The following is a 14,457-nucleotide window of genomic DNA, read 5'->3' as shown; positions in this document are numbered from 1 at the left end:
AACCCAGGGGTTTTCAAAGTGTGCGAGAGTGAGCCTCCCCACAGAGAACATATAGACAGCCCATTGCCATTTTTATTATGTTCCACTCGGGCATGAAACAAGTTAAAACTAGAACGACTGCACCGCAGATTTATGCCTCTGCCATTAGTTCATTCTGGAGTCCAAATCGCCATTTGAGGCAAATTGGAAGAAATTCCATCAAAGCACTCGTGAGATGTTGCGTTACAGAGCTTGGAAATTGGGTGTGTGAGGTCACAGTGACCTTGAACTTTGACCTTTAGCCATCAAAATCTAATCAGTTCATCCTTGAGTCCAAGTTAATGTTTGAGGCAAATCTGATTAAACTCCGTCAAGGCATTCCTGAGATATCGCATTAACAAAATTGAAAATGGCGTTCGAAAGGTCACAGTGGCCTTGACCTTTTTTTTACCTTTGACCACCAAAATCTAATCAGTTCATCCTTGAGTCCAAGGTGATGTCTGAGGCAAATTTGATGAAATTCCGTCAAGGCATTCCTGAGATATTGCGTTAACAAGGTTGAGAATGGCGTTCGAGAGGCCACAGTGACCTTGGCCTTTGAGCACCAAAATCTAATCAGATCATCCTTGAGTCTAGATCGATGTTCGAGGCAAATTTGATGAAATTCCGTCAAGGCGTTCCTCAGATATCGCGCTAACGAACATCGGACGGACGGACGGACGGACGTATGTACGGACGGACAACCCGGATCCATAATGCCTCCGGCCTGGCTATCGCCGGCGGAGGCATACAAATTGTGTAAACATCTTTATCCAATATTCTTCAAGATTTTAAAACATCTGTATCCTTCTTTTTTCAAATATCTTATTTTAAACATTTTAAACATCTTTATCCGCTCTGAAGGACTTTTAATCCTTTTTTAACACATCTTTATTATAAGGGACCGTTCATTATTTATGGAAGGGGTCACTGGAGGAAAATAGGGGAGGGTGATACTTTTTAAAATTTCAGGATACACTGTTATTAATTTGAATCCAGAGGAGGGTCATACAAATTTAAATTGATCAAATATATTTACTTTATTTTATCTATTTATTTATTTTTGCTTTTCGGAATTCAGAAACTATACCCAATGACACCCTTCCCAAGCTGAATGTATTCTGACACTGTTAACAAGCGTTAACATTATACAAGTTAATCATCTCAGTTTAGTTTATGTGTCCCCCACACCTAAATATTTTCAAATCCTCAAGGAAGTTACATGCTTGTAGGCTAGAGAAGAAGAAGAAGCGCGCATGCGCGCACATATTGTGTTGAACCAACCAACAACCAATACGAATTGTTTAATCAGGCAATAAAGAAATGTGAATTTGACATGCTATTTTAATAGCCTACTCAAAAATGCACCTCCCACTATACAGCAAAGAGAGGAGTCAATGTTTCTTGATATAATCATTGCCATTCACATCAGAATAATTAGTCTAGTCATTAAGTTTGCTGATAATATTTCTATCATGTTAAGTCTGTGTCATGTTAACTGATGTATTCAGAGCAAATAGGGAGTTCAATCAGGAGACTTGATGAATAAACAATGATTTTATTATAATGATGATGAATGATCTTTACAGAATATTATGATGAGAAAAGTTAGTTAGTCTTTGGATCTTGACACCACAGGGATATATCGAGATCGAGCTGGGTCAGCTCGAAACCGCACAGCCATTTATACCCCCCAGTGGAGTCAGGATACTGGTGCTGGTGTAACCTCTCTTGATGACTGATGGATCAAGGAAACTTGGCGGAGACGGGGAGGCAGTGGGTGTGGGTCAACCAGCAGGGTTTAGAGAGACTGAATGAGACACAAAAAAGCATATTTATGCACACAGCAACCATGTGATAGGCTGCCTAAGGGGAGTGCCACAATGTGATAGGCAGGGTTGGGTAGGTTACTTTTAAATAGGAATCCCTTAAAGTTACTTGTTACTTGTTAAAAATTGTACTTAGTAACGTAATCCGATTACCACTATTTAAAAGTAAAGTAGGGATTACTTTCAGTTACTTTTGGATTACTTTTTTTTTTTTTTTTATCCAGGAATGTCCCATTGGGATACAAGATCTCTTCTTCCAGGGAGTCCTGGTCAAGAGTCCTGGCTAAAACCCTTATTTAACTAGATGAAGCATGTTTTACCATTGATAACCAGATAAGAATGTTTATACCAACATGAAGTTAAGGAGAATACAGCAAGAGTTATTTTTAAGACCACTTTAATTTACGTTATGGGTATTTTTCATGATGTGGAGTGGAAGACGCAGCTTGTTGCTTTACGCCGGGATTGCACTGGTTGCATTGCGTTGCGTTGCGGCTGAGCTCCGGTTTTGCTCCGTGCTCTGTGCTGCGGCAACACTCACCGGCTGCGTGCAGAGCACGTCACGGCTCCGCTGCGCCAGACAGCTAGAGTGACGAGACCGACAGGTTCTCACAGTAAAATCGCGCGAGACAATTTGTATGTGGGATAAATACAACGACAAACAGGCAGAAGATCATTGTTCCCAACTGGAGAAGCAGAGGAGGGGTGGACTTGCTTGGTGTTGTCCTTGTAAAAAGGATGGGTGGTGTCATAAATTATTTTGTGGTTTTCCACTTCAATGATGAACTTTTCCTCATACATGTTTGTCCTCTGGCTTGATATTGCTGTAAACACCTCTGCCCTGTTGATTTCATGCCTGGCTCCGCCCAACTTGCTGCGGCTTTGCTCCGTCATCCGTGAAAAATAGAAGCCTTGCGTATTTCTTTCGGAGAGCTCCGGATCGTCGGAGCTGGGACGGAGTAGACACGCAACGCAGCGGAGTAGGTGGGAGTTGACACAATGATTAGAATGGAAACGTATCGGCTCCGATGCCGTAACGCAGCGCAGACGGACCAAACACGGACCTAGTGGAATGTAGGCGTTAATCTTGAAACACGAAGTGAAATGCTGTAAGCACTTCTGCCCTGTTGACTCCACGCCTGACCCAACTTGCTGCAGCTTTGCTCCGACTGTCCGACATCCGTGAAAAATAGAAGCCTTGCGTATCTTTTTTGGAGAGCTCCGGATCGTCGGAGCTGGGACGGAGTAGACACGCAACGCAGCGGAGTAGGTGGGAGTTGACACAATTAGAGTGGAAACGTATCGGCTCCGAAGCCGTACCGCAGACGGACCGAACACGGACTCAGTGGAATGTGGCCGTGAGTGAAAGTAAAAACCTCTCGCCCCATGCCGACTAGAGCAGCGTTTGTCAGCAGCACGGGTACCAGGCGGATACATTCAATGCCACTGCCTGGCAGCTCGTAGCTGACAGCCCCACACACAAGCGCCTATACTGAAAATGATATTTTCAGTAGAATCCATGTGGAAGGCGTTTGATCTGTCTAAACACTGAGCGAACGTAAAAGTGCTGTTGCTCCGCCTCGCTCGTCCTCGTCACAGTCAGTCACTGGCACCAGGCTACACCGTTTCTTGTTGTTATTTTGTAAAATGAATGAAGAGGCAAGGGCGAATGTAATCCCGCATGTAACGTCGTTACTATACCCCCGTTACTATAATCTAGATTACACATCTTAAAATGTACTGTGACAGATTACAGTTACCGTTTTTTTGTAATCAGATTACGTAACGGCGTTACATGTAATCCGTTACTCCCCAACCCTGGTGATAGGCTAGCAGTGCAGGTGAGCAAAGGTGTATGAGGTGATGTGCTGCTATGCTATTGGCTTATGGGAAACTAGGAGGCAACCACTGATTATTCAATTATCACCAGGAAGCTGACAGGTTAACAGGTGAGCAAGCAGGAGTAGTGCAGTGACTGGGGAACCGGTGAGGATCAAGATCGTGCTGTCTGAACCTACGTTAAAACTCCATTTCAATCAGGAGACTTGATGAATAAACAATGATGTTATTATAATGATGATGAATGATCTTTACAGAATATTATGATGAGAAAAGTTAGTTGGTCTTTGGAGCTTGACACCACAGGGAGATATCGAGATCGAGCTGGGTCAGCTCGAAACCGCACAGCCATTTTTACCCCCCAAAAGAAGGCGCAAGCCCCAAACCCCGCATAGAAAACTTTCTAAAAGAGAACTCACCGGGAGAGAAGATCAGGAGGCATAATCTTACTGGGATGGTATGAAAGCTGAGGGATTGAACATAGCAGAGCAAGGCACGAGAATTTGAATATGATTAGGGCAGTTGAACCATAAATGAGTGATAAGATCATCCTGAATAGACCGGCAAAATGTGGTCGGCATTAACCCATGATGCTATGACTAGTATGATGAGCATTGCTGCAGATCTTAGGAAAAATCTGCTAAGACCCACGTGATTGAGGCCTGTGAAGCCCGCATAATTGAGGTAGGATATACCTGTGTGACTCAGGCCGCATGAATGGAGTCAGCAGTGACTCAGCCGCATGAATGGAGTCAGCAGTGACTCAGGCCGCATGAATGGAGTCAGCAGTGACTCAGGCCGCATGAATGGAGTCAGCAATGACTCAGCCGCATGAATGGAGTCAGCAGTGACTCAGCCGCATGAATGGAGTCAGCAGTGACTCAGGCCGCATGAATGGAGTCAGCAGTGATTCAGGCCGCATGGAGTCAGCAGTGATTCAGGCCGCATGAATGGAGTTGGCAATGTCTCTGGCAGTATGAATGGAGTCAGCCTTGACTTAGGTTGCTGAGACCTGCATGAGTATAGCCTGTAATGATATGTATGACAAATAATGCATGAATGGAGTTGCTGTGACTCAGGTAGCATGAATGGAGTCAGCCTTGACTTAGGTTGCTGAGACCTGCATGAGCATAGCCTGTAATGATATGAATGACAAAATAATGCATGAATGGAGTTGCTGTGACTCAGGTAGTATGAATGGAGTCAGCCTTGACTTAGGTTGCTGAGACCGGCATGAGCATAGCCTGTAATGATATGTATGACACATAATGCATGAATGGAGTTGCTGTGACTCAGGTAGCCTGAATGGAGTCAGCCTTGACTTAGGTTGCTGAGACCTGCATGAGCATAATGATATGAATGACAAAATAATGCATGAATGGAGTTGCTGTGACTCAGGTAGCCTGAATGGAGTCAGCCTTGACTTAGGTTGCTGAGACCTGCATGAGCATATCCTGAAATTATATGAATGACAAAATAATACATGAATGGAGTTGCTGTGACTCAGGTAGTATGAATGGAGTCAGCCTTGACCTAGGTTGCTGAGACCTGCATGAGCATAGCCTGTAATGATATGTATGACAAAATTAATGCACATGATTAGCATGACGAGCATGAACTCCAGCAGATATTAGTAACTTAAATACCATGACCCAGAATAAGGAGTGCCGGGAAAGGGGAGCAGCCCCTTTTTACACAGCCAGATGAAAATCCCCCCAAAAGATAAATACACAAATGACAGTACTGATTTAGCTTAAATGAGAACCACCAATCACCAGTAATATGCAATGCTTACCAAGTTATTTAAAAAATGTAGACATGGATTTGAAAGGCTAAATTGAGAATCTGTGCTAGCGACAAATGGCACATGATCCACCTGTTATAGAATGTTTAAGAGTGAGACTAAAATGACCTGGGTATTTTTTAGGACCCCCGGGCGACTCCATCCGCAAGCCCCACGCATGGGACGGAGCGGGGAGGAAGCGCATTAAGCCCCCCGCCTCCCCCTGAAGGGGAGTGCGAGTTGGACGGGCACCCGGAGGCGCACGGCAGAGGAGCCGGAGCGGGGCTCCCCGTACCGCACTTGTGGCGCACGGTAGCACCGGAAAAAACTATGTCTGAAACAATCTGTGCTAGCGATAATAATGGCACATGAGTGCGAGTTGGACGGGCACCCGGAGGTTCCGAGGTCGGATGGCGCACGGTAGCCCCAGAAAAACTATGTCTGAAACAGTCATTCTCAAATACACTGCTACCGCATGCGCTAGGACGTGTCATCAGTGATGTTATCTGGGGTCGTAAGGTGTTTCGGGTCTGTCAACATCATACACCCTCGCCCAGTAGACCCAGCCGAGGCCAATTAAGACCCCGACTCACGTCCCAGAAGCCGCTACGGATCAGCCTTACTACTCTATCTGCAACGTTGCCCGCGGGAGGGGTAAAAGAGAACCCAATCCGCTGCAATAGAGCTAGTGCTACGCCGCAGTATTGGCCCTTCGGTGCATGGAGGATCTAGGCTCTGTGGGTTTCTCCCGGCCGTGCTCCTCCTTCGTCTCACCAGACCCCCCTCATGACAAAGGCAATCCAGAGGCTGAAGGGATGCCTCAAGGACGCCTCAAGAGGGCCTGTGCGCTGCACGTCATTTACCTGCGTCGAGCACCTCGCTCTAGCCTGGAGGACCCCAGGCCGCGCCGATCTTGCGCAGATTTTCAGAAGGCTAATCCGTAGCGTTTGTGGATTTCTCCCTCACGAGAGAGCCAAGATGGGGTGCTAATCCCATCCCGTACCGGGTTGCCGTCTCTCCGGCCGTCAACTGTCTCTCCAGCTCGTCACCAAACTATACTTGGTTGTCACCTAGTCTTTCCTAAGTGTCACTGGCCAGAGGCAAGCCAGGATTCTACATTCTCAAATACACTGCTACCGCATGCGCTAGGACGTGTCATCAGTGATGTTATCTGGGGTCGTAAGGTGTTTCGGGTCTGTCAACATCATACACCCTCGCCCAGTAGACCCAGCCGAGGCCAATTAAGACCCCGACTCACGTCCCAGAAGCCGCTACGGATCAGCCTTACTACTCTATCTGCAACGTTGCCCGCGGGAGGGGTAAAAGATAACCCAATCCGCTGCAATAGAGCTAGTGCTACGCCGCAGTATTGGCCCTTCGGTGCATGGAGGATCTAGGCTCTGTGGGTTTCTCCCGGCCGTGCTCCTCCTTCGTCTCACCAGACCCCCCTCATGACAAAGGCAATCCAGAGGCTGAAGGGATGCCTCAAGGACGCCTCAAGAGGGCCTGTGCGCTGCACGTCATTTACCTGCGTCAAGCACCTCGCTCTAGCCTGGAGGACCCCAGGCCGCGCCGATCTTGCGCAGATTTTCAGAAGGCTAATCCGTAGCGTTTGTGGATTTCTCCCTCACGAGAGAGCCAAGATGGGGTGCTAATCCCATCCCGTACCGGGTTGCCGTCTCTCCGGCCGTCAACTGTCTCTCCAGCTCGTCACCAAACTATACTTGGTTGTCACCTAGTCTTTCCTAAGTGTCACTGGCCAGAGGCAAGCCAGGATTCTACACCCGGAGGTTCCGAGGTCGGATGGCGCACGGTAGCCCCGGAAAAACTATGTCTGAAACAGTCACATCTTTGCTGGGGTCAAACCTTTTTAAATTGGTGGTGAATTCACCAATCCTTAAAAACCATAAAAAGCTAGGAGGAAAGAGCAATCCAACAGAGAATCAACATAAGGAGAAACATGACCTTTTCTCAAGAATAATAACGATTTGTGCAGAATGGAGAGAGTAATAGGCAGCATATTTTTCTGGGGAAAGCCTTTGAAATACCTTTAAGAATAACTAGCAGTCTTGAAATGAACGTGCGGCCCTGGGGAATTACACACAGACAATTAGCTTTAGGCCAGTGAACTTGCAAAAAGCCGAGACTATAAAAAACTCGGGAGCTGAAAATGATGCAACTGCTGCTTATTCATTTGCTTTTAAATATATACTGAAAGGCCAGGCAAGTGTGTTTTTTGGATTGCAGGTTGAAGAGAGCAATAGAAGATAAGCACCCAGATGAACTGATTCGGCCTGCTTGCTGAAAAAGAAAGAACACAATTTAAGTAAAAAATAACCAGACAAACAATTTGATGTGGCATATGAGGATTACCTGACACATGTGAATGCCTGCTGCTGAAGCTGGTTTACGAATGAATTGAGACGGCATTCTGCCTCATTTGAAAAACAAGGAAATACATTAAAGTTAGAATTTGACCATACAAACGATTACATTTATGATGCTATGAGAATTACAGGACTCATGTCTTGCGTAGGTTTTAAGAATGTGATTGAATGAGATACTGAATAAAACAACAATAATTCACATTGAAATGGAATTAACGTGTGAGCTTCCATCTCAAATCCTCTTCTAAAGCCACCTATTTCTGAAGAAAATGGTGAAAACGACATACAAACTAAAATGCTTACTGTGGCTGAACCGCTAGGGTTACAGACAACTGCCTGACCTTTTCTGAAAGGTAAGACTTTGAAGTTTCTGTTTCAAGTTCAGAATGTTCAGAATGACTCTATGTGTTACTGACCCTGAGCAACACCAGCTCAAACACAGTGGTTGATTCTCACCTAGAATAGAACACTTTTAGAGTGTAAACAGTTACCTGAGGTTGTTGTATTTATTGCTAGAAACCCAATGGAGACATAGCCACAGGTCTTACCACATCCCAACTCAAAGAAGATGAAAAAATACCAAAACATGAGTATTTGGCAGTGGTTTTTGTAGGAAGATACCTAGGCGGATTTCCAAAAAGCGATTTGAAAAAGCCCAAAAATCTGAAATGTTGTCTTTGTACAAAGACGGGTATAATTTCCGCTGTGTTGATCTGATCCGAAAAAGGAAGACAGGGTTCGATGCGCAAGATTCAGCCGATTAATTTAGTATGTAGGATGAACAGCATTGTTCAGAATTAACCACCTAATGCATCACATTAATGACAGATGAACAGCAAAAATTCTGAAACGTAACGCCCGTGTTACGGTGCAATGCAAAAGAAGGATGATCCACATCATACTGCAATTAACATGTGCCTTGCGAAGGCTGAATCTACTACCTGACCAGAAATACGACTCGAAGTGGAGCAATGAACTACATTTCCCAGCATGCTTGGTGCTGTTCTGGAAGTCTCTGGGTGATGACGTCACCTTCAACATTACCCGGAAATAGCAAGCTGCAGTGTTTTGATATGAAATTTGTGTGAAAGTTGGAATAAATTGCTTCTGCGTGAGGGAACTTTGCTTCTGGCAATCCTGGATTAGACAAAGCAAGGAGTTTGAAGGACTGCTACTGCCGACTGGATCTTCAGTGACCAGGAGGAATCTCCCTGCTTTAGTCCTCAGTTAAATGCAGCAACCACATCAGGGAGAAGAGGACGACGGAGGCATATCATTGAATCATGCATCGCCGGAGAATTAGAGCGGCTACAAACATTAACAACAGCGCGACCAGCAACGCTTGTTTACGTCATTTTCAGACTGCAACGATTTAGCAGGTAAGCCTGCCCTGCAGCATGATAACATTAGCAAAGCTGAACTGAGCAGAATACATTGCCTTGAAGCAGCGGTGTGAAGCGACATATTAGTAGTAGTATTGACGGGACCGTATATGTTCCCCGGGTCTTATGTTCCCCGTTTTTGTGGGACCGGGGAACATAGAACCCTTTCTATGAAAAAGGGTTCTATGTTCCCCGCTTTTCCCAAATAGGGTCCTATGTTCCCCGCTATGTTCCCTGGTCCGATGTTTCTCCCGAAATGCCAAAAAAATGACCTAGTCGGCAGGCCCTTTCCAAATGTGGTGCTGCGTCTATGTGCCGACAGGCCACAATGCCGAACCAGAACCAGCTCATGAGCGAGGCGGCGTGCAGCGTGTCGGTGGACCGCTGCCTGGAGCTAACCTCTCCCAGCCCCCACGCCAAACCTAACCTCCCCCAGACCCTAACCCAAAACCTAACCTCTCCCACCCCTCACGCCTAAACCTAAGGTCGGCATTGCGGGTGGTCGGCATAGTGGATAGACACCCCAAATGTTACGGAGAGTGTTGTCAATCGCGAGCAATCGCCATACAACCTGATTTTAATGCAGAAGCAGAGAACACGGGAATGAATCAAAATGTTCTGCAGAGACCCACCAAACACCAGTATTATGCAGTGCGTCAACCAGCAGGGTTTAGAGAGACTGAATGAGACACAAAAAAGCATATTTATGCACACAGCAACCATGTGATAGGCTGCCTAAGGGGAGTGCCACCACAATGTGATAGGCTAGCAGTGCAGGTGAGCAAAGGTGTATGAGGTGATGTGCTGCTATGCTATTGGCTTATGGGAAACTAGGAGGCAACCACTGAGTATTCAATTATCACCAGGAAGCTGACAGGTTAACAGGTGAGCAAGCAGGAGTAGTGCAGTGACATGAGTGAGGAAAGGAGAAAATACTGAATAATTACATCACAACAGTATCTTAATTTAAAATGAGATATTCCTCTAAATATGTCAAAAAAAAAATCGTCAGTCCCTTCTTCCCACCACCCCCTGCTTAAAGTGACTTCCAGCAGCCCTGCACAGTGGGCTCTATCGTTGCAACGGCATTAAATTAGCGCCAGGTGCAGCGCAGATTAGTCGGCGTGGACCGGCACACTGGCTATCCTCGTGTCGGCGCTACACGTGGCCTTAAGCATTATAACCACGCCTTTTAAGCGTATAATTATGCACGACCTGCTGATTGGAGAAGTGCAGTAAACAAATCACAAGCTTCCTTTTTAAACTCCAATTCCACAGAGCGATCCAGTCCGGCTTCAGAAAAGCCGAGGCGCTCTGAGCTCCCCTCTCCCTCTTTCATCCCCGGCTGTCTCCATATATATTATTCCATAATATTATGCTTCTCAAACCAATCTCACTGCAGTTTAAATACTGCAAGCATGTAAATATGCTACACTATAGCGAGATCAAAGTGAAAATAATGTTCTAAACGCATCGGCTAGAAAAAGATAGCCTATCCCTATGTCATGATGAGATTAGAATGGCGTTTTTTTGCGTTTAACGCCAGTTTTAGCGCCTAAGGCCAGTGGGAAGATAGGGGCCAGAGTCTTTGATGTCGTTCTGCTCAGCATGGCCATGTTAACAGACTAGATTCTTTAGTATGAAAAGTTAAGTGCATTAATTGAAGCTCAACTCGTGTCTACAAAACTTTTCTTCTTGGTCATCATTATGAGTTTTTTTCCACACTGAATAACAGAACAACCAACATGATAGAGTTGTAAATATCAAACATTTTTGATGGCCGATTCACAATCGGGAAGAGCCCGACAAGTCAACAGCAGTCTTTGAACCCCACACACTACAGGATAATCTGGGCAGATTATTGGTCCCGACGAGGCTCAAATCGGGAGCACTCCCGAGATAGTCGGGAGGGGGGAATTTGGCCACAATCGGGCAAATTCTCATCAGGTCTGGGACAGGTATTAGCGTGCGATTCAGGGACCATCGCGCAATGGTTTGAAGGTAGGTGTGTGTTTATTTGTACCTTTATAACATAATTGCTGTGACACTATCAGAAAAAAAGTTTTAATCCCTGCTTTTTAACGGTTTCCTGGCGCACTCTCTCCCAATGCATTGTCAAGCTCGCTCGACCACATAAACACGGAAGATAAAGTAAACAATGTCTAACCACGAAAATACACACATGGGGCTGCATCTGTCTACATAAACACACTGCCACAGTATTGTGTGCATGAAAATGTATGTTTTTCGTTGGAAAACTTTTCTATAAGGATAAAAGCATGTTTTTTTAATGCAAGAGTTGCATAGTATACCTTTAACTGCGCAGTTGCAATAACAAAAGTTGGCATGATTTACTGTCACCAAATGACCTATCCAACAGGCGTGTGTGTGTGTGTGTGTGTGTGTGTGTGTGTGTGTGTGTGTGTGTGTGTGTGAGTGTGAGAGAGAGAGAGAGACTGGCACACACAGAGGAACAGCATGCATTGAACGCGCATCTGAAGTTCTTATAACAGATCTGTCCATCATTAGACTGCTCTGAAATCTCCAAATCTGAACCGATTGCTGTCATTCCACTTGCTCTGTATCCACAAGATCCCAACTGACATTTCCATATGTGCCAAGCATGCTATAGCACCTGTCAATCAAAGACTGTCACCCAAAAAATATAACAAAGCCTTACAACTTCTGCCTATAGAGAGCCGCAGGAATGAGTCCAGAAAACATTGATGCTAACACTCCCGGTTCTTCACTGTTTCTGCCTATGGGATTTTTGAATGGGTTTTTGGTGCGATGCTTCAAATAAGGTCTGTGGTTAACGCAAGCTTATTCAAACGCGAACTAGTGTTCAGCAGGGTTATCTTCACACATGAGGACCACTTTTATGAGTTTTTAAGCTTGTACGTGCCGTTAAAAGGGCGGCTAGCTAGCAAATGGCTAAATGAGACTATACACCGTTGAGTCGACGGGGATATTATACGTCAATACCCAGCAAACATTTTCACATATAACGACCGTCTGCTGCACGTGAAACCACTACAGAATACAGCTACATCTAGTTCTAAATAAACAGACAGCAGTCAAAGTCACCAGTTCAAGCGCTGTTACAAAGCAGTTTTATTAAAGGAATAAAATGACTATTTGCTGGTCCTGCTGGGAAAGACTGAAGAGATAGAAGATAGGTGAGGAGGCGGCAGCACAGTGTTACACCAATGAGGGAGAATAGAATAACTCACTACAAACAATAGAAAGGGAATGGATCACTACAACCAATAGAAGAGAATAATCACTACAACCATTAGGAAGAGATTAGATCACTACAAACAGTACACTCACAACTTAAGAGTGACCACGCCCAAACTATCAACACACCACTCCACTGCAATTGGGTACCACACCACACGTCCCCCAGTGCACCCTGACTGCCACCAGGAAACCCTACAGAAGGACAGAGGACCAGTGTTAAGTCTATTTAAAATACTAAAATCGGGCAGCATCAATAAACAAACAATTAAAACAAGTGGATAATAATCGGCGCTTGACTGGAATTAAAAGAACAAAGAGACAAGTTAGCCGGAGCACATTCATATAACAAATCAACAATAAATGTGACAATTGTTGCCTTGTAGACATTCATAATTTTCCATAACTACCAAAGGTATAAGTTGACACAACCCTGCAGGCAGCTATAGGGATGTGTTCTCCAGGCTCCAGGCACAGCACCAGATGACCAGTCACTCTACAAACAAACAAACAATTCAAACACAGCATAGGGGAAAATACATGCATAGTCCTGGATGCATAGTAGACAAAACAATGACTTACCCACTAACAGTAAAGTATTACCTCGACTGTATGTCCTAAAAGAAGGACATAGACATAAATCACCTTCTACATGATGTGTGTGTACGTGTCTGGTGTGAGAGAGAAACTTCACCAGACTGCATGGCTTACCCTATAGGTCTCAGGATGTTTCTCCACATGTGTTTTGACAAGAGGTGCAAGGCAAAGGCCAGACACACTCCAAGCTTGGCCTTTTATACTCTAAGCACCTCCCACTGACACACCTGTTCCTACTTCCTCATTATCTTCCCAGTGCACCCAATCCTAAGTCCCACCCACTACACAAGTCTGCACCGGTCTGCACCAAGTGCGGAACGAGGTGGTCTGGGCACGCTATGTTATTGTAACAGACTGTATACGAGGTGGGTACCCCCTGAGTTTCTGGTGTTAAATGAAGTTAACCTCTGAAGCCTACAGCCTACAGACTAGATGCACACACACACACACACACACACACACACACACACAACATAATTTTAGTCTGTTATAGTCTTGTACACATCACATAAAATAACCTGTCCTCCCGATCGTTGAGCCTACAATTGTGTAGTCTACAAGTTGTGTGCGAGATAGAGTATATATGTGGCCGGCTCTCCCTATGATACAAGTAAAAGTATAGCTCGTTCCATAGAGTGCTAGGTTTGAACGTGGGAAGATCTTGGTGAAATATGGTCTAAATGTGAACGTTTAATCAATGTCTGCAAATAGTCTGTGAAAAAACTTTCACTCTTGATCCTTTCTTGCACGTTTTTTCAACGTTTACCCTAAACGTTTTTTAAACGTCTTTTCAATCTAAAAATGCTCGCTGGGTACTGTAAACACGCGGGGGTAAGCACTTTAAACATTTACAGGTTTTATGCATTTTATAGGCTATTAAAAAAGATGGTCTAAAACTCGGCTAAACGTAGACCCAAAATCCTGGTCTAATCGTGGTCTATATCAGAGCTAAACCACTGCTCAGTGGAGAATCCGTGTATGACCAAAAGTAAAAAGTTATAGTGTAAACACAAGGCTATACAGTGCTGTTCTTACACATTTACAGGTGTTTATGGATTTTTAAATGTCTTTTGAAGTTGTTAAAACATCGTCTAAAATTCGGCCAAACGTAGACCCAAAATCCTGGTCTAACTGTGGTCTATATCAGAGCTAAACCATAGAGGCGAGGTTGAAATGAGGTCTTAAGACGTCTATTGCTCAGTGGGTCAAGTTGTCTCGTGCGCCCCCCAGAGGAGGCGCGCTGCACACTTTGAAAACTGCTGGCCTAACCCAATCACTAAGGCTTAGCCAACAATGTCCTTTAGCCCCAATGTAAGATGAACGGCTCTATTCTCCCCCTGGCCTTAAATTTGCGTTTATGGCTGGGTGCAGCGCTATTAGTG

Source organism: Poromitra crassiceps, assembly GCF_964638095.1.
Source record: "Poromitra crassiceps genome assembly, chromosome: 4".
In the NCBI taxonomy this organism is placed as follows: Eukaryota; Metazoa; Chordata; class Actinopteri; order Beryciformes; family Melamphaidae; genus Poromitra; species Poromitra crassiceps.
Note: the sequence above shows the minus strand (reverse complement) of the source record.